Source organism: Tupaia chinensis, unplaced genomic scaffold, assembly GCF_000334495.1.
Source record: "Tupaia chinensis unplaced genomic scaffold, TupChi_1.0 Scaffold000318_1, whole genome shotgun sequence".
NCBI classification, from domain to species: domain Eukaryota; kingdom Metazoa; phylum Chordata; class Mammalia; order Scandentia; family Tupaiidae; genus Tupaia; species Tupaia belangeri.
In genome coordinates, this window is record NW_006159811.1 from 2072701 (window position 1) to 2098468 (window position 25768).

Sequence of the window (25768 nt, forward strand, 5' to 3'; positions counted from 1 at the left end):
CGGAGGGAAAGAGCAGACTCAAGAGGACCCATGTTGCCTTTATTTATTTATAAGTTTTCATGTAAGGCAGAACAGAGAGGTCCTATGCATAAGGACCATGTAAACTAGTCTCTGAGACTGGCTCATCTTTGCCAGTGTGCAATGGAGCATGCTCAGTACTGATGTCCTTCCCAGGCTGACCCAGGCTGATCCTTTCTCATCTCAGCTATTGCTCGTTATCATCCAACATGATGCTATCAACCCGGATAAGTCTCAGTAAGTCTAACAATTCATTGCCAGAATTCCCAAGCATCACTCCTGTGTATACATAACTGTGCTTGTTAATTTGACGGACGAAGCAAGAAACCCTGATGCTATTTTGCATCATCATTAAGGATATTCTGAAGTCCTGCAATGTTAGTAAGATGCCTTCCTAAGGATTCTCAATCCCTTTCTCAGGCTTTACTATAATGCTTCACCTTTATATTTTCTCAAAGTCTAGTCCACATATTAGGCATTGATTCTGGCTAAAGCTTTTGCTTTTTTTCTTTTTTGAAATGGTTCTCAGAAATCCTGCATATGGTGTGGCATAGATAAAATATGCATGTCTGAGGAATTAAAACTGTTCACAAGCTATCAGTATAAATGTCTTGCTCATAAATGATGAATTCTAGGGAGAGAATCATGCTGTTATTTCAAGAGGCACTGACTGCTCTGTCTCCCAGTTTGACATGGATCAATCTGAGCTCCTACATATTAAATGTACATTCTTATTATAATAACAAGAAGAATCAGAGATGCTCTCAAACATCAAAATATCAGTTGGAGCTGCCATACAATAAACCAAGGTCCACCTTTACAGATGGTTCAGAATATCAACATTGGGTATAATAGCACTTCTGTCCTCAATAGGACATTTAATGAAAGACTCCAGCTTAGCACACGTGATGATGAATCTAAGTAGGACATAGATTATAACCCAAGAAAAAGACGCTAGCCAGTGAGACTGTATTAAAACATGCAAAGAAATTTACAGCTATGAGTGATGGTGTTGCCACTAAATGCAGACCGTCCCAGGCCAGAGGCCAATGAGAGCCAAGTATGTGTTGTGTTAGGGCTGCTCGCGGTCTCTGCTCGTCAGCCAGGAGTCTGGATGCAGTGTTTCCTCTCCACCTCTGATGAGCAGAAGCCTAGTGCCCTTGTGAGCCCCAAGCTACAGCCTCCCCTGACCATAGCGACTCTGCTTGCCTGGCCCATCTTCCAGGTTCCTTGGGCCTAGTTATCTTCTTTAACTCTTTAGCCCAAGATAATGTTCTCATCCCTTTCTGTAAGACCATTTTCCACTGAGCCGGACTTGCTTCTAGCCTCCCTCATTGGTCTCATTCTGGGCTTCCAGGGCTCACTGGACAGTCCTACCAAATAGAGCCAAATACCTCACCATCCAGACAAGAGGACTTCCTAACTCCTCTCAGATCTGTCCTTTTTATTTTAATTGCCCAAGAGTGTATGCGTACATGAGAGGGAAACAGAAGACAAAACCCCGTTAACAGGGAACGGTCATACTTTAATCCTTTCTTCTCCATTTCTCTATCCTGCCAGGATTTGGGGCATGCACACTCATGTGCCTGACATATTTGACAAGCTACCAGAACCAGGATTCAAATCTAGGTGGGCCATGTGAGTTTTTCCCCCCTTAACCACTGAGCTGAAGGGCTGGTCCTTGGATCCGTTGTTTTGTTTTGTTTCACTGAGTCAGGCCCAGAGTGGATTGAGGTTTTTCACCTCCCTCAACACTTGTTTTGACCTGGCAATGTTTCTCTCCTATCTAGCTGGTTTTCCCAAGGGCCATGACCTTGATCCACCTTAGTCTTTTCTGCCAAGCAAGAGTTTCTATTACAGCATGGCCTAGACTAAATGATAGGCCTAAATCTTGAAATTCATTTCATACCACAAAGATATAAGGTGCCTCTTAAGAATATCAGTGATGTGGGACATTTCAGATATTCTCACAGATGAGATACCTACCAATGTAACCAACATTTTGTTGGTAAATTCAAGGGCATGACAGGCTTGACAAGCAAAATCCATTAAATTCTAAACCAGGAATGTGCATACAAGCCATACTAGGTGGAATTAGTTGCTCTGTATGAGTCTCTAATATTATAATTTATTAATTGAATATATTTAGCACATAGAAATAGATCTTTAAAAAATTTAGTAATAACCATTAAGTGATTCTATTGCATTGAGTGCTAGGGGAATTTGATTCCAGATAGTTTGTTAATACTCAGAAAAGTTATTTACCCCAAGATCCTTAGCTAAAGTTGAAAGACTAGCTAATCATTCTTGGCTTGCTGAAACTTTAATATAAACATACAGAATTGGCTTTTTTACTGGATATTTCCCTTTTAACCTTATGGGGGTATAGAAAATCCCTTGGAAAGGGAAACAATTCACACAGAGATTCAATGGTCCTTTTTTTAATTTAAACTTTTCAAGATTTTTGCCATATGGTGTGTGTGCTCACCAGAAAGAGACAGAGAGAGGAAAAGTGGGTAATCACCCCCCCAGGGGAGAGTGGCCACCCTGTAATCCCTTCTCCTTCATTCTCTTGGGATTTCAGGCATCCACAATTGCAAGCCTGATGTGAGTTTCAAGCCACCTGGTTCAGAATTTGAACCATGGTCGGCCATGTGGGAATCCAATGACTTAAACTACCAGGCCACCTGCTGGCTCCATCAGTGCTCATTTTAATCATCAGAAGGAGAACAACTGTACAAAGTTTCCAACAGATATGCCTGGTTATTATCTGAGCAGTGTGAAGCTTACAAGTAGGAACTGTGCTATTACTTTTTTTTGGTACAAAATTTTTAAAATTTATTATTCTCATACTCTTGTTTATATTACATTGAATCACATATAACTTTACAGTGTATTACATTTCTTTTTCTAGAAGGAATACCATGCATATCAGTCAATACAAAGACATTAAAATCCCCATCATCAAATAGCTTTTCATTATTTTTTCCAGATTATTATTATTATTATTATCCGATTATTCCAATTATTTTTAAACATTCAATCACTATTTATCATTTTGCTTGTAAAAAGATTTTGCCCAATATGAAATACTTCTCAGACCAGTCGAGAATACTATACATGTCATCATCAGCAGGTAATAAACCATTTCTGTGTTCCACTGATGTCATGCCTCTCTATTTGTTCTTTTTTTTCTCTTTTGGAGAGGTTTTTTTTGCTATAAGGTGTGTGCACTCGCCAGAAAGACAGAGAGAGATAGAAAGCAAGAAATCACTCCCCAGGGGGAATGGCCACGCCACGATCCCTTCTCCTCTCGGGATCTTGGGCACGCATGCACTGGCACCCGGTGTGAGTTTAAGCCACCGGGTCCGGGACTCGAACTGCAGTCGACTACATGGCAGTCCAGCAACATAGCCATTACGCCAACTGCTGGTCCCTCTCTATTTGTTCTTTTGCTGTCCTTCTCCATATTCTTCTCCCACCCCATTCCACACTGTCTTCATCATCGCTAACTATTTTCACTGCTTTTATGCCCTCCAATATTTCAGTCTTTCCTATAAAGTGTGGATAGTCGCTATACATTAAGTGAATACATACAATATCTTTCTTTCGTTCCTGGTTTGCTTCACTCAGCAATAGATGTGCTATTACTTTTGTACTATTTAATTTAAATATCAGAAAAGGATCTTTTGTTTGAAGAATTAATAGGCAGCTGAGTGCTAGAGGTGGTCAATTTAAAGCAAGGGTCCTCCAATTTCCAATGCATGAGAATCAGCTGAATAGCCAATATCCAAGCCCCACTTACCACCGGAGTTTTGATTCAGAAGGTTTGTGATGAGACCCCATAATTTGGATTCAAAATGAACACCCTGGTGACTTTGATGCGGGTTCCATGAAACACTTTGAAAAACTGAGGAAAGAACATAGATTTTGAAAGTATAGGAAGACTTCAAATTCTAATTTAATTCCTTGTTTGTAGTCTGAAGCAAGTTATTGTACTGAGTCTCAGTTTAGTCATCTTTAAAGCAAAGATAAAATACACCCATAAGATTATTGTGAATGTAGAATAAAAGTTGTATAGGGAAGACTTGGGGCATAATTTTAGGTGCTCAGTAAAAGTTAGTTTTCAGCCAATGGCTCTAGGTAGGTTATACCAAAAGTCTAAGGACAACATTAGGCTTGAAGGGGAACTTTTAAGTCTACTGTATATAAATAACGTAGCTATGTTATTTACAGTCCAAACTGGGGCTGAAATAACTTATGATACTGAAAGGAGGTGCTATTAGTAATGACGCTGGGAGGTCAGATGGTGGCACGGTGGTAAAACCCAGTCCTCTGAGAGGCAATCTCACATGGAAAGGTCCTCACTTCCAGTCTAGAGACCTCTTAAGGACACTTGCTTGTAATCCAGGTGGGCTGATGGCTGGGGTGAGTGGTGGCATCAGGACTCTGGGGAGGGTTCTCTCTCTCTCTCTCTTTGTCTCTTGCTTATGGAAGAAATAAATAAATAAATAAACTCAAAAGAATTATATTGAGGGAAAAAATTATACTGAGACAGCCGAAGTAAACTGAAGATGATGTAGTCACCTTAATAATTAGATGTAAGACCATATATTTGCATTGCCTAAGCCCAATCTGCTCTGCATGAATTTTATAGTAATTGTACATATTTCTGGAGGTACAATGTAATTTTCAATACATGCATGTAGCACGCAGTGATTAAAGTAGGGTAATCAGTATACCTATCAGATTCATGATTTGTTATTATTTTATGTTAGAAACATTCAAAATTTTCTTTGAGACGTACAATAAAGTGTTATATTCACCCCACTGTATTTTATAACACTAGACAGTGTTCCTTTTTTCCATCTGTAATTCTGTTTTTGTTAGTCAGCATCCCTCTATTCATCTTGCACTGCCCCCTTCCCACCCTTTCCAGACTCTAGTATGGTTCTTCTCTTTACTTCCATGAGGTCATTTTTTCATTTTCCATTTATGAGGGAGAACAAGTGGTGTGTTGCTCTTTCTATGCCGGACTTATTTCACTTACCGTAAAGTCCTCCAGGCTCCCCATTTATCCTCAAATGGTAGGATTCCATCAGACTTCATGATAGTTAAACCAAGAGAGGTGGATATGGTCTTTGTCTTCATAAAAGCTTTAAACTACTCTTGGTGGGCCTGTACGCTCCTTGCAGTCAGAATCTGTCCTGACGCAATGCTTAGTATCAGTGCCATGTACTGGTTATTCAGCTTCTTCACTGTGTTGACATTTGTGCTGGTAATACAGAAACAATGGTGGATAACATGGCTAGGAAACAGGCAGTAGCATCAGACTCAAGAAAAAGCAATGCAGTTGTTTCAGTTGCAAGTTGATCTATAATGAAACAATGCTTTTTCTTTAAAAAATGACTGATAGAAACTACAGTTATTTAGAATTAGGTATTTGAAAGATACTTCCTTCAAAATAAATGAAGCAAACTTGTTACTTTGAGGCAAACGATGGATCCCATTTCTTGACAATAATAAAATTTGACCTTTTAAAGGAACATTAGAATTTTGGAAGGCTTGTATCTGTCCCTGTAAACTTGACAATATCTCAGGATTTGAAAACCTTCTGGGAAGATTGGTGATGATATTAATGAGTATAATTTTGTGATATGAATAATATAATAAAATATGGCAACATTTGGGAGATCGGTATAGGCTCAGCAAAACCTGTTTTCCAAATGATTAATGCATGATGTACAAAATCAGCCATGAGTAAATGATTCATTCAAGGTATAAACCAGACCAATAGATTTTAATGTAACAAAGTAGAAGTTTATTGACGTGGTTTCATATACTATATTGCAACTAATCTTTAACATTTTGCAGCAGATTGAATGCAAATATGAGAACCCAGTTGTCTTCAATGAAAGAGATTTACAAATTTTATAAACATTACCATGTTTTCTCACAAAATCTTTTTATTTTAGAAATTACTGTAATTTCAGTTCTCACAAAATATATTGTTAGTGTTTACATGCAATGGACTTGTAAATAAATTAAGTCATATTTGATTAATTAATACATACTTCAAACATGTATGAGGAATCGTCAAAAGTTCATGGGAAATGTGTATTATGAAGAATAATATATAGAGATGTTTTCGTGTGTATAAAAAGGGAAAAATAAACATATATAGAAATATAATTATATATACATATTATTATATATACATTATTATTATTATTATGGATAAATGGTGGTTACATCTGGAAAAGTGGCCTGAGATTCAGTAGATGGGAGAATAACTTCTTTGTGCAATGTATCCGTTCATATTTCAAAATAATAATTTATAGTGTGTGTTTTTTTTTTTGGAGAGGTTTTCGCTATAGGGCGTGTGCTCTCGCCAGACAGCCAGAGAGAGACAGAAAGCGAGAAATCACCCCCCAGGGGGGATGGTCATGCCGCAATCCCTTCTCCTCCATTCTCCTCTCAGAATCTTGGGCACTCACACATACGCGCCCGGCGTGAGTTCTAAGCCACTGGGTCCAGGATGCGAACCACGGTCGTCTACGTGGGAATCCAGCGACATAGCCATTACGCTAACTGCTGGTTCCCAAAGTTTATAGTGTGTTTATGCTGCTGAAATTATTTAATAATTTGAAAAGTACAAAATATCATACATAGAAGTGATACGTTGTTCAATAGTAGATAAAAATACTCAGTAGGACAGAATTGGTCATAAATCCTAGGAAAATTATCACTGAGTTTTTCGACTTTGGCTCATTAAAAGAAATGTCTTCTTTTAAGTTCATAATTTCCAATTTTAACTTCAACCATAGCAAACAAATACTTTTCCTCCTACTTCCTATCTTTCTGCAAACATTTATTTTTTTTTTTATTAGTGTTAAGTAATTTTACTGGAAGTGCTTATCTTTGTTAAAGTAGAATGGCAGAATTTCCCAGGCAGGAAATGTCTTTTCTTCTTGCTGGATTCAGTTTACTGGAAGAGAGAAAGAAAGGACAGCAGTACATGGAGGGCAGGAAAGATAAGCATCATGGGTGAAAATTATTGAAAAGAACAGGAGAAAAGGATTAAGAGGAGGATGGGTCATGTGACAATGGGAGAGGAGTGAACAAGCGAAAGTGAAATAGGAGAGAATGAAGAACAGCATGGAAAGAACCAGGAGAGGAGACCAAGCCGCTGGGGACGAGTGGGAAGGGGAGGGAAAAAACAGAAATGGAAACAAGGGGAAACTGAGTTGGAAATAAAACAAAGCAGCCTATTGAAGAGAAAGCACTCTCAGCCAGTAACAGAGATTTCTGACTTGGACTCCCAAAGGAAAGGGAATGACAATCTAGACTGAATTTCTGTTCAGTGGAAATTGAGAAAATGAGTTGGCCATGAAACTTGACAAGAGCACAAACAGGGTATTTTGATTTAGATGCAATTCTCTTCTTAGAACTGAACTCTGGGTAGTGTCCAGGTGCAAATGACAAGTCTCCTTAACTTTCTGCCCCTATGTTCCATCTGGCAAACTGAAAACATAGGGAAAGGGACACTGAGCTGTCCCTTCACACTGGATGGCTAAAGGGTAGAAATGGAGAAAGGAACTTCTGTGATCCCTTATCTCATGAGGAGAAAGAGGGGGGGTGCTGAAAGAGTCCTTTATCCACTGGCCACGCAGCTGGAGACTATGTGTCTGTCCCTCCAGCTGAGCATCAGCCCAGCCACTTCTGACCCAGACAGTCCCTGACAAACAGCCTTCCACCCACAGCCCTGGACGGTGGCCAAGGAGCTGTGGGAGGAGGGGAGTGAGCAGAATAGCCTCCCAACTAAGATATTAGGGAAATGGAAATTTTGAGAGAGGGGGATTGGCGTTAGCAAAAGTGAAACTTTCACAATAGAAAAACTGGAGGGAACAAGGGTAGAAAGAGGAGCCCTCTTTCAAACAAACAAGTCAAAAACACAGACAGAGGTATCTTGACTCAGGGTTTGCTTATTATTCATTTTGAGGGGTATTATTTATTCGGTGATGATGAAGAATTTGGGTTCTGTGTCAGCCATTTGACAGGTTTTTTTAATTTTTATTTTGTATAGAGGTTTTTGCTACAGGGCGTGGGCACTTGCCAGAAAGACAGAAAGAGACAGAGAGACAGAAAGCGAGAAATCATTCCCCAGGGGGGATGGCCACACCACAATCCCTTCTCCTCCATTCTCCTCTTGAAATCTTGGGCACACATACACATGCACCCAGCATAGCTTTCCGGAACTCAAACTGTGGTCGAATACATGGGAGTTCAGCAACATAGCCATTACACTAACTGCTGGTCCCCCGTTTGACAGTGTTAACATCACCTGACTATTAGATTCCTTCAGTCTTATCTTTTAAGGCTAAACTCAGGCGGCCAGATCATGTCTGAACCATGGTTTGCCCTTTGCAAGCAGCTAGTCGTGGCATAGAGGAGGGCACCAGCAGGTTAGACCAGGCAGCAACAAAACTAGCTGCATGGAAATAAATTATTGTTGTTATTATTATTATTAGAGAAATTTTTGCTGCGGGGAGCATGCACTCACCAGGGAGACAGAGACAGAAAGCAAGAAGTCACCCCCCAGGGGGAGTGGCCACACAGCAATTCCTTCTCTTCCAATCTCCTCTCAGGATTTTGGGCATGCATACACATGTGTCCAGAGTGACTTTGTAGCCACTAGGTCCGGGACTTGAACCACGGTCAACCATTTGGAGTCCAGTGACATTTTATCTCCTGCCTATATGGTTTCAGGCTATGGAGGGACTATTCATGTAATAGCCCTAATATTGAGCTGGCATTCACAAAGAAACAAGTGTTTTGAGAAAAGTGAGCAAAAGGTTAAAAACTTACAGACAAGTTATCCTGAAACATATTGGGATGAGTCAATCAATATAGTTGACAATGTGTCCCTTGAAGCATTAGAATATGTTTATTGCAAGGTTTTTTTTTATGAAAATCATATTGAACAACATAGTTCTTTCTTTGTGTTCTGAAAAAGTGTATTCTAGTTATATTTTTGTTTTTAGGGCTCAGTGTCAACTATTGGAATTATTTTCCTCTACAATTATGTAGTGATCATTTGGATCCTACTGCAGGATGTAAGTTTGTTTTCCCCTAAGCACAACTCCTAGATTAACTGGATGTTTAAAGGTTTCCTCTTGAGTTTTCTTTTTATACTTTTCTGCCCCTTTCCTTGTTTCTGTGCTATCAGCAACTACTCCCACCCCCTTACTCCTCCTTTTAACTTGTCTCTAATCTGCCAAGAGCTTGGAGGTTGAATAGTTGTATGCCCCCAAATTATGGATAAAATAGATTCTGAATTTTTACACGAACGAAATACCTGAACGTCAGTGTGTCAGATTTCTTGATTTTTGATTTTTAGTGTGTAAACTTTGTGGTATCACTTGAACTCTTAGAGTTGTTTTTGTTTTATTTTATATTCTCATCTATGATCTTATTAACAGAGACTATCAGGTAACGATCAGAAAAAAATGGTGTACATTTAGTGATAGTCAAGGAAATCCTAGCCAATTCTTCAAGCTTTGTTGAATACAAACTTGACAATGAAAATATTTGTGGAAAGGGAAGATAGATTTTCCCAAGTTAAAACATAATTACTGGGTTGTCAGAAAACTCATGATGCATTTTTGCATAGAAAACTATGACACAACTTTTCCAATGACTCAATATTACTCTAAAAATGCCAATTCATGACTATTTTACAAAAGCTAAAAAGAAAGAAGATAGAAAAAAAATCTCAAAAATATTACCAAAGATTCTCACTATTAAGTTTTCTTTTTTTCCAGGAACCACTATTTAAATGACTACCAATTGTCTTTTAAATAAGAATAATGAGAGGGGCCAGCAGATGGCTTATGGTTGTGTTGCTGGACTCCCATGTGGTTAACCGCAGTTGGAGTCCCAGACCCCGTGGCTTGGGACTCAAGCCAGGCACATGTGTGTGTGTGTGTGTGTGTGTGCCCAGGATCCCAAGAGGGGAATGGAGGAGAGAGAATTATGGCATGATCCTCCCTCCTGGGAGTGATTTCAATTACTCTCTGTCTCTGTCTCTCTGGTGAGTGCACACACATATAGCAAAAATCTCTCTTGAAAAAAAAAGGAAGAAGAAGAAGAAGGAGACAGAGGAGTTACAGAGTTGTACTCATTTTGTAAATACAAGTTTGTAATTGTTTTACTTAATACATCATTAATACATTTTGCTTTACTCTACAATCTGTCTTAACAGTTCAATTTTTGCATAATATATTGAATGGATGTGCTTTAGTGTGCATATTTATTGATCATTGTACAGACCAATATATTTATATTTTTTCTACTTATTTTAAGAATTTATATATTTTTGGGACCAGCAGTTAGCGTAATGGCTATGTCGCTGGACTCCCACGTAGTCGACTGCAGTTCGCGTCCCGGACCTGGTGGCTTAAAACTCACACCGGGCACATGTGCATGCGTGCCCAAGATCCCGAGAGGAGAATGAAGGAGAAGGGATTGCGGTATGGCCATCCCCCCTGGGGGGTGATTTCTCGTTTTCTGTCTCTCTGTCTCTCTCTGGCTGTCTGGCGAGAGCATGCGCCCTATAGCAAAAACCTCTCCAAAAAAAAAAGAATTTATATATTTTTTATTTGAACACAATTGTTCTTTTAGCACACTGTTGTAAATTTTCCTTAGTATTTTTATTTTGTTGGTTTTTACTATAATTTTCAAGATAAATTCCTTTTTCTAGCAAAACAAATTTTACAAAGATATGAACTGAAAAATAGAATTCATATGGATGGAAATTTCTTGACAGCACACTGTGAAAACTCACTAATCAAAGACATCTGAGGTTGTTTTGCTCACTTGGATGTCAACATTTTTTTTTCTCTTGCTTCTCTTGCTTATTTTAAATGCTGTCTTCCTTTTCTCATTTAAAATAATGATTTTTTAAAAGGCTACCCTGTTTCTGACTTTCCTGTATCCTCCAACTTATAAATAAAATCCTTTGACTCCTTTTGAAGTAGCAGTAACTCAATCCTTGAACTTCAATCAGAAGTATTGTTGTTACATCCAGTGGTAGTAGAAGATAATGTTACCGAACAGCGTCCAAACAAAGTAAATTGCTCCTATAGAATTGCCCATGCTATAGAGAAACCTGCTCACAACAGATCGTCTTCACAAAATACAATTTTTATTCCCCTACTTCTGAAGTACATGAAAAAGACGGCAAGAAATTTAAAATCAGATGATATAGCATTTATCAGATTTATTAGAACTTATTCATTGTGACAATCTAGCATGAATTGCTGTAAGAGGAGAAATCTGCAGACTTATATTTGGAAACTCAGTAATTGGTTTAATGGACTTGAGTTAGGTACAACACCTCTTTTAAAGATAGAAGTATCCTTAAGAAAGCAATAGAGTGCGTTAAATTCAAGTAGCCTGACCAGTCTGCTGTGGGACATTTTTAATCACCTCAGATCTGTGCGTGCCAGGCTTTCTGAACTTAAGCTAGTGACTAGCTTGTCCAGGCCTTGAATTCTGCATTTGCACAATGAAATGGTTGCATGGGAGTCATATTTTCTCTGAGAATTACAGAGCTCTAGGTTTGGTGGAATTTCAAAAGATAATCAACATTAGAATGCTGATCTGAAAAGCTAAGGGCTAAATATATCTGTCAGCTGAGACATTGACTACACTACCTTTAGAGGTTGTAGGGAGAAAAAAAAATACTCTCACTTTCATTATTACAGCTGTGAGTTTCATTTCCTCCTTTGTAGGAACCCCCTGCTCTGACATACAGGAAGGATGCGTGAAATGGAAGCGAAAGCAGAAACTCCAGGCCATTCAGGAAACGTCTAGTGACCTCCAAGGCTGCAAGAAGCCCTGGCTATTTATAGTTCTGAGAAATATGGAAGGAAAGGTGTTTAACAATATTAACTTCCTCAAGGAACACCATCCTTAAGCGAATGTTCTACCTACAAGATATTATTACTAAACATCTGAGTCAAAATATCAAGGTAGAACCTCCCTAGGAATTTTCTTACCATAGAAATAAGTATCACCAACGGTCAGAAGTCAGTTGGAATTTTTTGTTATGAACTATCGATTTGCTAATTAAATAAAATTGGGGGCATGAAGTAGCAAAGTTCTTGAACTAGGTTGGTAATAGAAATGGTTGATAAAACAGATTCACCGAAGATTTGTGAGTGGCTAATTCAAGCTCATCCAAAATACCACTTTATTTTGTCAAGCATGTGTTCGATGTGTTTCTAGACATGCCACTCCTGAGACCCAGAGACTGTGCCCCTAGTTCAGCACCTCTCTGCATGATTGTGCCTGCTCCAAGCTATTTGCAGTGGCCACTGTCACCCCCAAGGATGGGCCTAGAATAGCACTTTTTTTCTTTTTCAGAATTTATTTCATTTCATTTATTGTTATTCTTATTTAACTTGTTATAGTCATCAAACAGAGACAGAGAGAAAGCGAGAGAGAGGGAAGGTGAGAAAGCAAAGTGCCAAATCTGGGACTCAAACTGTAGTCGGCCATGTGGGAAGCCTAGTGCCCTAACCACCACACCACCTGCTGGCCATAAAATGGCACTTTTAAATCTTCATTTGACCACAACCCATGATAGAAATACAGTACCCCTGTGTGTGAATGTATACATGTGTATATATCAGTATATGCATCCAAAAAAGTCTCAGAAAAACGATACTTTCCCCATATGGGATGTAGTCTGAGATTTTTTTATTTTAGTCTATGTTGCTTTATTTGTTAAAATGCTGTGGTGGGGGCCAGCAGATGACATAAGGTGCTGGACTTCTATGTGGCTAACCCTGCAGCTTGAGACTCATGCTAGGTGTGTATGTGTTTGTGTGTGTGTGTGTGTGTGTGTGTTTGTACCCTAAATTTCAGGAGGAAAATGGAGAAGGGACTGCAGCATGACCTCTGGGAGATGATTTCTCTTTTTCTCTCCCTGTCTCTCTCTCTGTCTCTGGCAAGCACATACATTCTATAGCAAAAGTTTTATTTTAAAAAGTTCTATGGTGATCCACTATACTACTATATAATCCACAAATACTGGATTGTCAGAAAAGTTACAATGCAGGGACCAGCAAGTGGCATAGTGTTTAAGGTGCTGGGTTCCCCCATGACTGACCACAGTTTGAGTCTCAGACTCAGCGTCTTGAGACATTCCTGCACATGTGAGTGCATGCCCAAAATCCCAAGAGGAGAAGTGATTGTGGCATGGCCATCCCCTCCAGGGGATGATGTCTTGCTTTTTGTCTCTCTCTGTCTCTCCAGCAAGAACATGCACGGCATAACAAAAGTCTCCCCAGAAAAAAAAAAAAAGAGAAAAATCATGATGTGTTTTTGCACGTAAAAATACATCATGACTTTTCCTACAACCTAATAATTTTCAGTCCATAGCTGGAAAAACATTGGTCTAGATTAATAATAATTAAGGTGATAAGTATAGTAAGAGTAAATAATAATATAATTAAGCTTCAACTAATGAAAACTCTGAGCCTTTTATTTAAGAATGACCTTGAGCAGGAGGTGTGGAGGAACTTTTACAGTATCTGAGAATTTTCTGAGATGACAGTTAATAAAACTGTGAGAACTACTTTGGATGCTCTTTGATCTATTCCATTTATGTTTCTGATTCATCTTGCATTGCCCTGGATGTATGAAAGATCTATCAATCATCTATCTGTCTACCTATCTATCTATCAACTGACCTTAACTGGACTTCAGAGTTAGACGAGAATGTAAATGTACAACACATCATTACTTTATGAGCTATAAAGCAAGAGAAATGCTGCTAATTATGATAGTAACATGCATCAATTATATTACATTTAAAAGAGATGTTAAAATGCAAAAAAAAAAAATAATAATAACAGAAAGCACATTTGAAAATCAACACTTTTCTAATGACTTGTTTGGAGGCTCTCTTCAAGCCTCCTGGGTCCCCTGTTCTCCCCTTCAGAGAACCAATGGGAGTTTTCTTATCCATGGAGAAAATTATCTAAGATTATATTTTATGATTTTTTAATGTAATTTTGTAGAATTCTAAATTACAAAGGCATACTCAAAGGTCATCTGGATTGTACCTCCTTGTGTTACATTGAGGAATCTGATACCCAGGGAGTTGATGGGACTTGCCCCAACTAACATACCAAAATAGAGACAAAAGGAAGTTATAAACAAAATCTAGGTTGTTAGATAGAAAGGAAAATTAGAAGCTCAGGGAAAATAAAGTTGAGAGCTCAAAGCCTCTGGTTTAGTTCTTCTATCACCTAAGTTTTTCATATAGAATTAGTCATATCAAAAAGAAGGTCTAGCCAGCGTGGTGGTTAAGGAGGCTGAATACTACATGTTGCATGCGCTGTTCAAATCCCAGACTCAGTGGCTCAAGAAACATGCTGAGCACATATGCATGTGTGCTCAGGGTCCCAATCCCAAAAGGAGGGCGAGAAGAAGGGATTGCAGTGTGACCTTTCCCCCATTGCAAAAGGTGCTTGCCCACTTTCCATCTCTCTCTCTCTAGTGAGCACAAACATACTCCCTAGGAGCCTAAGGCAGGCGATCCCAAGTTTGAGGCCAGCCTGGGCAACATAGTGAGACACTTTCTTCAATGAAAAAAGGGCAAAAAAAAATATTATATATATATATATATATATACACACACACACACACACACATACATGTTTAAAGGAAGGGAGAGAGAGAGTGACAGATCCCCCCCCCCCAAGAGTGTTTTGATGGCATGGTTCATCCCCGTCAGTGCAGATCATGGTGCTTCCCCAGCATGCACAGGGAAGCCTCCAGAAACAAACCTGGCACCTTCCCATGGGGGTCTGACACTGTTACCACTCACTGTGCTGCTGCTGCTGCTGCTCTATCAAACATAATTTTAATCATGATGTATATTTTTTTCCTTTTCAAGAACTCAGGAGCCACCTTGGTTTCAATCCAATTATTTATTTTCTGTCAAGTAATGAGGATCTTCCATATCATCTTAATTCGTGTATTTGTCATTTATGTCCCACCCACTTCCCTGGAGGGTTAATTGACTCAGTCTTTCCTCCTCTTCCACTTAATCCCATCATAACTACTTTTATTCTTATTGATTCCTGAGAGTCTCATCTACTGTTGAAGGATCCGTCCGACACATCTAAGTGTGGCATGAGACTTCCCACTTCCATTACTTGACAAAGGCTCTCTGTTGCCAATTCCTGTCTATTGATTCTATTCAACCCAACCTTTACCCCCTTGGAAAACATTCTTTCATTAACATTGCTTTGTGGTCCATGAATGTTTGAGACATTTTCTACATTCCTTTTCTTTTTTTTTTTTTGGACAGGTTTTTGCTATAGTGCACATGCACTCGCCAGAAAGACAGAGAGAGACAGAGAGACAGAAAGCAAGAAATTACCCCCCAGGTGGGATGGCCACACCGCAATCCCTTCTCCTCCATTCTCCTCTCAGGATCTTGGGCACATGCACATGCACCCGGCATGAGTTTTAAGCCACCGGATCCGGGATGCGAACCGCGGTCAACTACGTGGGAATCCAGCAACATAGTCATTACGCTAACTGCTGGTCCCCCATTCCTTTTCATTTTTACTCAGCAGTTTACTTGAACGATGCTTTCTAACTGCTTTCAACTTTTAGGTATTGTGTTCTAACAATGGAACCATTTTCCACCCTACCTGTAACTGCAGGAATGATGCTCTGTCTGAAGTGTTGCCTGACTCATGTGGCCCCTGGCCTCAAGGAGCTAAGCATTGCTTAGTAAGGAAGATTTGAGTTTACACGCACACATGTGCACACACACACATGCTCTCCACCGAGACACAGAGGAACACATGAACAAAACCGTGAAGCTGTGCTCATGTTTATTCATGAAGGCCTGGCTCATCACCTAATGAATAGCCGAAGGGACAGAATATTTGGCTAATTTAGAGACTTTGACATACTCCCTGACACTTGCTATCTGCATTTTAACACTTAACCCATACTTAACTCTTTCCAGTTCCTCAAGGATGCTTTGTCACAGTGCCATGCCTTATGCCCCACCTCCTTAGCCTCAAGCTCTCCTCACTGCTGTCCTCACCTGGACCACACATAGTCTTTCTGAAAACCCTGAAGAGAAGTTCTTTCTGTGCCCCCGCTGTGTAGCCACGCTACCCTGAGCAGCTTCGACTCACTCAGTAGTGAGTAGTGCTTGCCGTTCTGTCCTAATTGCTCACATTTCCCTCCCCAGCTGGCCTGAGAGGTACTTGAGATAAGGTGCCAAGGACCCTTTGGCACCTAGAATGATGCTGGCATCTGTAGTTGTGGTTTATTCATATTGTCCCAGAAAATAAGAAAGTAAATTTGAGAGAAATGTTTTATCTACCACTGGAAAGAGTAACCTTTTGTGGGTTAATGAGCAAACAGAATCTGTTTTTCCTCCTAGGTATTAGAAGTTATTCTTAGAGTGGGTTTACTCCTTAGAGTACATCTTGATGGGGAATAAATCATCTAAGTTTACGAGAAACTTCTTAGAAAGAAAAAGTACCATCTTTGGAAAGGTAAAAGCAAGCTGGTCTTCTGTCTCAAAGACTCATCAGGCAGCCTTAGAAATGCTATTTCTCTTTTAAATGCTGCTGGTGGCTTTATGGCTGCCATCATGTTGTCCAGGTTGGATAACTTGTGTTATATTGCTTTGCTCGTTTTCTCTTAAGTTATGGTTTTCTTTACCTTTTAAAACTAGTTATGGATGCATTCGCTTCATAAAGTTCTGTTCATTCATTTCAGTTCAGTTTACTCTGCTATTCCACACAGCCTATTGACAATGTTTTCAGGGAGGGATCCTCTTGAGGAAAGCCAAAGGCAACTGGCATTTGTTTTTAGGTCCAGCCAAGGTGGCGTAAGCTGTAGCCTGCTAGACTGCTGCAACGTTAGAAGCCACATGACTAATCTCAGGTTTGCATCGCCTTGTTGGCCTAAAAACACGCAGGGCCTGTGTGTAGACACCTAAGATCCTAAGAATTGAAGGGCTGGGGATCACAGAGTGAAGAGGCCCTGTAAAGAGTATTTTCTCTCGTGCATGTATGCACGTGCATGCGATGCCAATTATTAAAAGAGGAAGAAAGAAAGAAATTTATTTTATGTAATCAGTGAAAAGCCTGAATATGCTGGGATTAATAATCTGGAAGGCACTGCTTTTACCCTGAACCACACAAGAAGGGCATCCCCAGAGGGACCATTGGTGGGACCCAGATATGGATCTGATTAGCTGTCCAGCTTCGCTAGAGGTCAGGAGGGACACTGCAGTCATACACACATCTATAGAATTCCATGAGGATGTGTATCATAGGATGATGCAAAAGGGCACTCGAGTCACAGGGAGCTTGATTTCACCTCTTTTCTGTTTGCCACCTGGTGATGGTGGGCAGTTTACTTTACCTCTGTGCTCAGTTACGTCATCTGTAAAATGGGATTTAATGTATTTGCCTTACAGAGTTGTTGTGAAACATGTATGCTAAAGAGTATTTGTAAAGATTCACATAGATTTAATATCGGGTACATATTACTGGGGTGGCAGAAAAGTCATGACACATTTTTGCATTGCGAAAACAGAAAAACTAGATCATGACTTTTCTAACAGCCCAATAAATGCTTTAAAATATTGGTTATTACTAGTATTATCACTTTCAGACTATTTCATGAAATTATTACACTATTAAATCACTTTTCATTGTTCTTTCATGTCCTTAAAAAAATTAAGTTTGACACACAAAACAGTCAGTAATTGTGGGCTATCAAAACCGGCAATAACATTGTTCGTTTATGATTTTCTTTTCTTTTATTTTTTTATTCATGATAAGGCAGATGCATGAAGTTGAGACAGAGAGAGGGAGAGACATGCTTCACAGGGTTTAGTGTCTCCAATATCCCTCTTCCAGTCCCCCAGCTGGCTTCTTTTGAGCAATACATTATTGTTGCACCACGGAACCAGCCTGATTTAGGATTTCTTATATAACTTATTTTGTTTGTTTTGATTTTGGCTTATGCTGTGCTAACACTAGTATTATTATAAAGTCGAATCACACCCGGACCCAGAATACCGTTGTTGACATTTGACAGAGTTCCTTGTACAGGATGTGGAGTGCTTTGTAAAGCTCTCTAGTGGTTTCTTTGGGTGGAATCAATTACCTCTGAAAACTTTATTGACCCTGGAAACACCTGAACTGGGGAGACAACATCATTAAATGACTCATAAACCCAAGGAGCGGCTTCCAACTTACTTGGGGGGAAGGAAAAAAAAATCACTCTTATGATGTCAACAGAAAACAAAGAGGAGTTCGTTCCAAAAATATAGCCATGCCTATTTAGGCCACGAGGGGGGGGTACCTCAAATTTTGTTTATAGATTCAGTTTGTGGGGCTGATTCTGTAAGCAGCATGTCTATTTACAAGAATATAGCATTTCAGGGACCAGCAGTTAGCCTAATGGCTATGTCATTGAACTCCCATGTAGTCGACCGCAGTTCACGTCCCGGACCCGGTGGCTTAAAGCTCACACTGGGTACATGTGCATGTGTGCCCAAGATCCCAAGAGGAGAGTGGAGGAGAAGGGATTGCAGCATGGCCATCCCCTCTGGGGGATGATTTCTGATTTCTCGCTTTCTGCCTCTCTGTCTGGCGAGCGCACTCACCCTATAGCAAAAACCTCTCCAAAAAAAAAAAAAATGAATATAGCTTTTTGTAAAGTTGTTCATAATTAAGACAGATGACAAAATGAAGAAACCCCAGATATATAACTACTAAAATGTGTAGAGGGAGTGGTAGGGTTGTGGGTGGATTTTCTTTTACTTACGGTTCTTTCTAACTTAAACAGACATATCCATCTTATGTAATAGGATAAAAGTCACATAACAAAAAAACTGAATGCAGTGTAAAATTTAGCAAAGAGAAGTTCAGGGACTTTTATATCTGTTCTTATCACCTAGTATCAAGTCATCTTAACTACTGATAGAACTGTAAGATGAGAAGTGGATGAGATTTTAAAGTCTCCCAGCTGCAGTACCCCTAGACGCTTTAGTGTTTGCAGCAATACTCATCAATACTTAGCAGAGTATTGCTCATCAATACTCTGACAGGTGTCCACCTTGTTGTTTCCTATTCACATGGTTAAGAGCATCTTCCTTAATCTTTTCTTTTCAATGAGAGGGAGAAAGAGAGAGTGATAGATAGGTATTTTTGACAGGGTCTCACCATGCCACAATCTTCCTGTTCCAGCCTCCCAGCCAATGAGGTTTATAGGTGCATACTACCGTGCCCAACCTGCCTTAGGTTGATCTGGGAACCAAACCCAATTCTCCCATGTGGCCCCAGCCTCGCCCAGCAGCCCCCTACTGCTCGTGCCACCATGGCTGGGCCTGCCACAGGATATTTTCAAAGGTGCTTTTGCCTGGATTATTAAAACCCACTTGCATTCTTTAATACTTCAGTAAAAACAGTAGTTAGAAACTGTGTTGTTTATTTATAAAAATGATGATACTGTCATTAGAAATGTCTGTCTGTTATTGCAAGGGAGTGGCTCAGAAGCTTATTGCTGAAGAACTGGTTTATCCTACTAGTAATAAGCTTGCACAGCTTTTCCTAAACCCAGAGGACTCAGAAGAAATAAGCGATTAGAATTTTACCAAAAAAATGTATTCTTGAAAAGTAAGATTGACAGTTTGAATCAGAAACTTTCAAAGAAAGAGGATGCTTATCTTGCTTTTCAAAGTTAAAATCTCTGTAATTAGAATTCAGAAACAAACAATAGAAAGTCTTGATTACCATCAAATAATTGCTTACCTTCAAAAACAAAGCGTGCCAAACATCAGACCACAGAATCACACAGAAGTCAACTGCTTCCCACACTAGAAGAATAAAGGCAGTCATATCATGAAGAGTGCTTTGTGTTTTAAATTTGGGTTTAGGTTTCAGGTGACAGGATAGAAGGTCTCTTTGCCAAAATAAAGTCAAGCACTCTTGAATTTGAATTCTGTTGGCAAAAATCCATTAGACACTGAATTTTCAGTTAGACCTTAGTTAAATGAGAACTCCAGTTAGAAAAAGGAAACCCAGAGACATCTACCTTGAAAGAGACATCCAGTTACCCAATACCTCCTAGTGAGGGGGCCTTCGCCTTTGTCAATTAGAAGTTATATTGAGGGACCAGCAGGTGGCATAGTGGTTAAGGCCCTGGACTCCCACATACTTGACAGAGGTTCGAGTCTCAGATCCGGTGGCTTGAAACATGTCAGGAGCATGTGTGTGTGTACCCAAAATCCTGAAAGAACAGAGGAGGAAGGATTGCAGCATAGGCATCCTTTCTGAAGTAGGGGTGATTTCTCGCTTTCTGTCTCTTTGTTTCTTTCTGTCTCTCTAGTAAGTGTTAGAGCCCTATAACAAAAATCTCTCTCTCAAAAAAAGGTATGTTGATTTAGGGCAAGGGGCTCTGAGGGAGAAGCTTATATTGACTAAGGACGAGGGAACTTGCAGGGTTTCCCAGGAAAGTATGGTATGGCCTTGGTTTGTTCATTTTGGTATGGCTGTTCCTTTCAGGTATGAGTCTTTCACGATACAAGAATAGGATGTAGGTTAATTATATAGCTCTTCATGCTAATAAGCGTACGTAGTCTCTACCTTTTCCTGTCACTCTAAACATTGCTTGTCTTGAATGACAAATTACATGTTCTGTGGGTCATTGACCTTTTTTAGTTATTCTTTTATATCCAGAAATCCATGTATAAGTAGGCCCCACTAAAAAGGCAGTTTGAGCAGTGACAGGTAATGATATTTCTCATCTTCTACTTGTAGAATTTTCAGGGGTTGGACATAAGGGGAAACTTTCCAAATTGTTTAATGCACACATTTGGTTGAATAAAGGACATTAATATATATATGTGTGTGTGTGTGTGTGTGTGTGTGTGTGTGTATGTGTATGTATGTGTGTGTGTGTATAACTTTGCAATTAATTTCTTATATTAGGCATAATAGAAAGTAGATTGTGGGACCCCAAGTAGGTATCCTGAAAGGCCGTGCTTGTAAGAACAGTAATTTAATTATTATAGTGAAAGATGAAATTTCTCTCCATATCCAGTATGCCCATGCATGAGTGTGTGTGTATGTGTGTGTGTAAATTCCATCAGCAAAACTTTAATTGGTATGAAGTCTTTCCCAAATATTTTAAAACCTAGTGGTAGCCTATTTCCTGCCAAGAAACATGGTAATTGGATCATTACACAATCTGGCCTCCATTAAAAAAAAAAAAAGAAGAAGGAAAGAAAAGAAACACTAACATACATTACCAGTCTTACTAAATATCTGTATGATTTTTGTTCTAAGATCCTGGATTGCTTGTCAAAGAAATATTTACTGAGCATCTGTTATTGCCAGCTAGTGGGGAATTCTGATCTTGAGGCATTTAACAAATAACTGGGGGGGAGGGAGGAGCAAGAGACAATAAAAATTCAATGTGTAAAAAATAAAGAAAATTTTAAAAATTCATTGTGATAAGTGTACACTTTACGTATGAAGAAAATGTACTACAGTGAATTTTGTACTTTATTTACTCATTTTTATGAAATGTTTAAGGTTATACCAACCTCAGGGCCAGCTGCATCTAGGGGCTCAAACAGTGTTATCAGGACCAGGTCTTTTTTCTTGCTCCACTTCTCAGCTTTCTGTGTGTGTGCGGGGGGGGGAGGGGAGGGTGTTAGGGGAAGGTGGGGGGTGAGGTCTTTTTTTTTAAGAGAGATTTTTGCTATAGGGCACATGTGCTGGCCTGAGAGAAATCACCCCCCCCCCAGGGGGATGGCTACACCACAATCCCTTCTCCATTACCTCTCAGGATTTGGGGCACATGCATGCACACATTTCTGGCAAGTTTAAGCCACCAAGTCTGGGACTCGAACCATAGTGGACGACATGGGAGTCCAACGACGTAATCATTACATCATCTGCTCATCTCTAGATGAGGTCATTCTTAGGCAACAGATTGGTTATGGTGTCTCTAAGCTTACCCTCACCCAAATAGAAACTGATAGTTCCTACGAAAATCCCAGGGCTGACTGTGATGAACCCTTCTTGGGTCATGTGTTCACTTCTGATACAAGCCCTGTGAATCCTATGATCCACCCCTCTCCTTAGCTGTATGGTCATACGGACAGAGTCAGGGATGGGGGAGTCTCCAAGGAAAAATCAAGGTACTTCTAGTGGGAGAAGTGACAGATGGCCCATTGGAAATGATCACCAATATAATAGCATGCGCTTCCAGAAACATTAGTTTCAATGATTTGTTTGTTTATATCAATTTCTACTTTATACTAAGTCTGTCTATGTATACTTGAATATGAGAAGAGGCCTATTCTAGGTTATTCAACATGGACACAGAGAATCACTTCCTGAAACTGATGTCTGCCAGAGTTGAGCAATATTCACATCTACCACTGAAAAGCACACAGCCTGAGCAGCCAAGATAGAAAACCAGAGACTGCAATAAGGAATAAGGTAGAATAGAGAAAAGGTGAGGAAAGTAATATGAAAAGAAGAGAAGCATGGTGGAGCCAATAGAACTTATTCCGAATACGTTAGCTGACTCGGAATGGTTGTAGAGATTTGTCCTATCAACCCAGGAAAATACAGATTAAATTAGCCTTCAGGGCCAGCTCCAGGGCCTGGTGGTTAAGGAACCAGATCCAGTTCAAATCCTGGACCTGGCAAGTTGAAAAACACACTAGGCACATGTGCATGCATGCCCCATATCCCAGCAGGTTGGAAAAATGGAGAGGGGGTGTTTTTTTCCTCTTCCTCTCTCTCTGTCCCTCTGGCAAGCATGCATGCCCTCTGACAAAAGTAAATGATAATAATAAGCTTTAGTGACTTTAGAGCAATTTAAAAATTACAAACTAAAAAGAAATGTTTTCAGCTCTTTAATTTTTATATCAGATTACTGGACAAAACCAAAAATGAGCACATGTAAAACCTTGCAATTAATCCTTCCTTTTTGGAGAGATTTGTCTGATTTTTCAAACTGTTGCCTGAATGATGTTTTAATATGATAGATCAGTTATATAAGCAGAAAATAATTTATCAGCAGACACATAACGGTATTTTTCCACAGGACCGAGATGTTCCAATGGTTTCCCAGTAAATTAGTTTACTTTATTAAACATCTATTTTCATAAGCCAAAGGTCATTACTGGTCATTGTTATCATGAGTATACTATAAATAAACCAAAAAATTAGCACATTAAACAATGATCATAATAGAAACCCAGGCCTGAAATAGTCATGCAGACAAAAATTAAGCCTCAATAAATACCATGGTTTATATTCTCACAAATCTTTCCATTTAGAGACTGCCAGATGATTACATTAAATATTAGTTGTTCCTCCCTGTACTTAATAGCACAGCATTTTGTGTGTGTGTTATAACATTTATCATGTTGCATTTTTATAAAATTTATTATGCCCACCTTTCTGTGGGATAAGGCTTCTGACAGGTGTCATTTGCCCATTCATGTATCTCCCTTTATACCTGTAGTATAAGCTCCTTACAGACAGGAACTAAATCTTATTTATCTTTTTATCTGTAGACACTGTGCTTGGCACCTACAAAGCTACTAAATAAACGCTGAGTAAAATGAACAACAGACAGATGAATTAATGGACCCTTCTATTTAAACGAATGCCAGCCCTCCTATTTATCTTGTTTCTGAGTTTCCCATTTTAAGCACCTCCAGACTCAAGTCTGCATATGTTAACCAACCCCCAAATGTGTACCTGTTTAACAAAAGTAGATTGTGACTTATGCAGGGATCGAGGATGACAACTTGGGCTGGAGCCAGGGTCAGAACTGTGATCGGAGCATGGCTGGCAATGCCCGTGAAACGCATAGACCCACCAGATATCTTTTGGTGAGAGCCGAAGAGACTCCTGGTGGAAAAAAACACTAACTATACTTACTGTAGGAGTTAGGCATACATGGGTATGTTTGGCAAATGCTTGGGTCTTCTCTAAAGAAGCTTTTCAGGGAGGAAGGGGGCTGCAGTATCATCTGGAAGAGAGTGAATTCTAAGGGGAACTAGCCAAGCATGACAGGCCGAGTCAATGGCAGGAAAGGGTGTTCCTTGCATGAGCAGGGCTCACACTTGAATTGTCTCTTCTGACAGCTCCATCAGACCCAGGTAAGGCAGAAAATGATAAGCCAGTGCTGGAAGACCTCTTTTGAATTAACTTCCAACATGTAAGAGTATAGGGGAGAGTATCTGGGGATTTCTCAAATAGAGTGTAACACAATGTAGGGTCAGCCATGCTCCCTGGTCCTCGCCTCCCAGCACTTTATCACCTACCATTGCATAGTTTGTCTGTTGTTGTTGTTTTTTAAAGACAAGGGCTCATCATGTTGTGATCCTCCTGTTTCAGCCTCCCAGCCCCGGCCACAGGTGCCCCAAAACCCAGACTTCCCATGTGGACCCAGTCTGATGAGCATAGCGTCTTAGCAGCTGAAGCCACCCTGGCTGTGCAAACTGCATAGTCTTTAAGGGAAGAAATCTAATCTCTCATCATCATGTTTTTGTGGAGGAAGGAACTTGTGTCCTTTCTGTCAGGGCTATGGCTCTGAAGGAAAGCTGCTTTTTTGCCAGCCCTGCATTGGTTTCCCTACCTTGGAGGAAGGGTAGCTCCTTTGACCGTGAGAGGCTGACGGCTATCTGGAGAGGTGATTGTTCCTGTGTAACAAGAAAACTCTTCCTCTCAGGACCAGTAGTTAGCGTAATGGCTATGTCGCTGGACTTCCACGTAGACAACCGCAGTTCGAGTCCTGGACCCGGTAGCTTCAGGTGGCTTAAACTCACGCTGGGCGCGTGTGCGTGCATGCCCAAGATCCTGAGAGGAGGATGGAGGAGAAGGGATTGCGGCATGGCCATTCCCCCTGGGGGGTGATTTCTCGCTTTCTGTCTCTCTGTCTCTCTCTGTCTGGCGAGCGCACATGCCCTATAGCAAAAACCTCTCCAAAATAAAGAAAAAAAAAAAAAGAAAGAAAGAAAAGAAAACTCTTCCTCTTCAGGACCTGAGTGGAGCAGGGGCACTCGCGTCCTCTGAGTGTCTTTGTTTCCATGTTAGAAAGTATATAGGGAGAGAGCATTAGCTCTTACTCCTCCCTCTTTCCTCCCTGGGCAGCCTGTGCGTGCATCTGTGCACCTGACTGAATGGTGAGTTTGCCCTGATGTCCCATTTCTCCCTGACCCTCCCAATCTCCTTATGGTTCGAAGGCCTGAGTGTGGATGGGTCTAGGGTGACCCATTTTGGCTTTAGCTCTTATGTGCATTCTCTAATCCACACCTACCACTGTTCACAGGGCCTCTTGGGCACATACCTAGGCCATTCAGAAATATAATTCATTAGTAAACCCACAAGGGATCATGGACAAGCTGTCACTTCTGAGGCTGTACTTCATCCATTGGAGTCAGGGTGCATCCTACTTCCCTCTCCCATATACCTGAGATGCTGCTGTGACACTGAGCAGGCCCGGTGAACCATGGGATGTGCCTAGCAGGGCAGTGACTTGGGCCCTAGAAATGTCACACGGAGGGCCTAGGGAAATGTTGAAGCACACCAGGTCCCGCTGAGCCTGATGGAGCAGGAGGAGAGGCTACAGTGCTTTGCTGAGCTTCGATGGA

General features: G+C 40.2%; 1 protein-coding gene and 1 long non-coding RNA gene across 2 annotated transcripts in view; one reads left to right on the forward strand and one right to left on the reverse strand.

The window, feature by feature from the left end:
* Nucleotides 1–19962, reverse strand: part of LOC102486315 (uncharacterized) — a 25516-nt gene extending 5554 nt beyond the window's left edge. The window contains exons 1-3 of the long non-coding RNA XR_003549867.1: nt 19896–19962; nt 5069–5293; nt 3824–3928 (exon numbers count right to left, since the gene is read on the reverse strand). This is a non-coding gene — a long non-coding RNA (uncharacterized LOC102486315). The remainder of the gene's footprint in view (nt 1–3823; nt 3929–5068; nt 5294–19895) is intronic.
* The window catches only part of RASGEF1B (RasGEF domain family member 1B), a 607920-nt gene that overhangs the window by 464687 nt on the left and 117465 nt on the right, over nt 1–25768 (forward strand). The window lies entirely within an intron of this gene.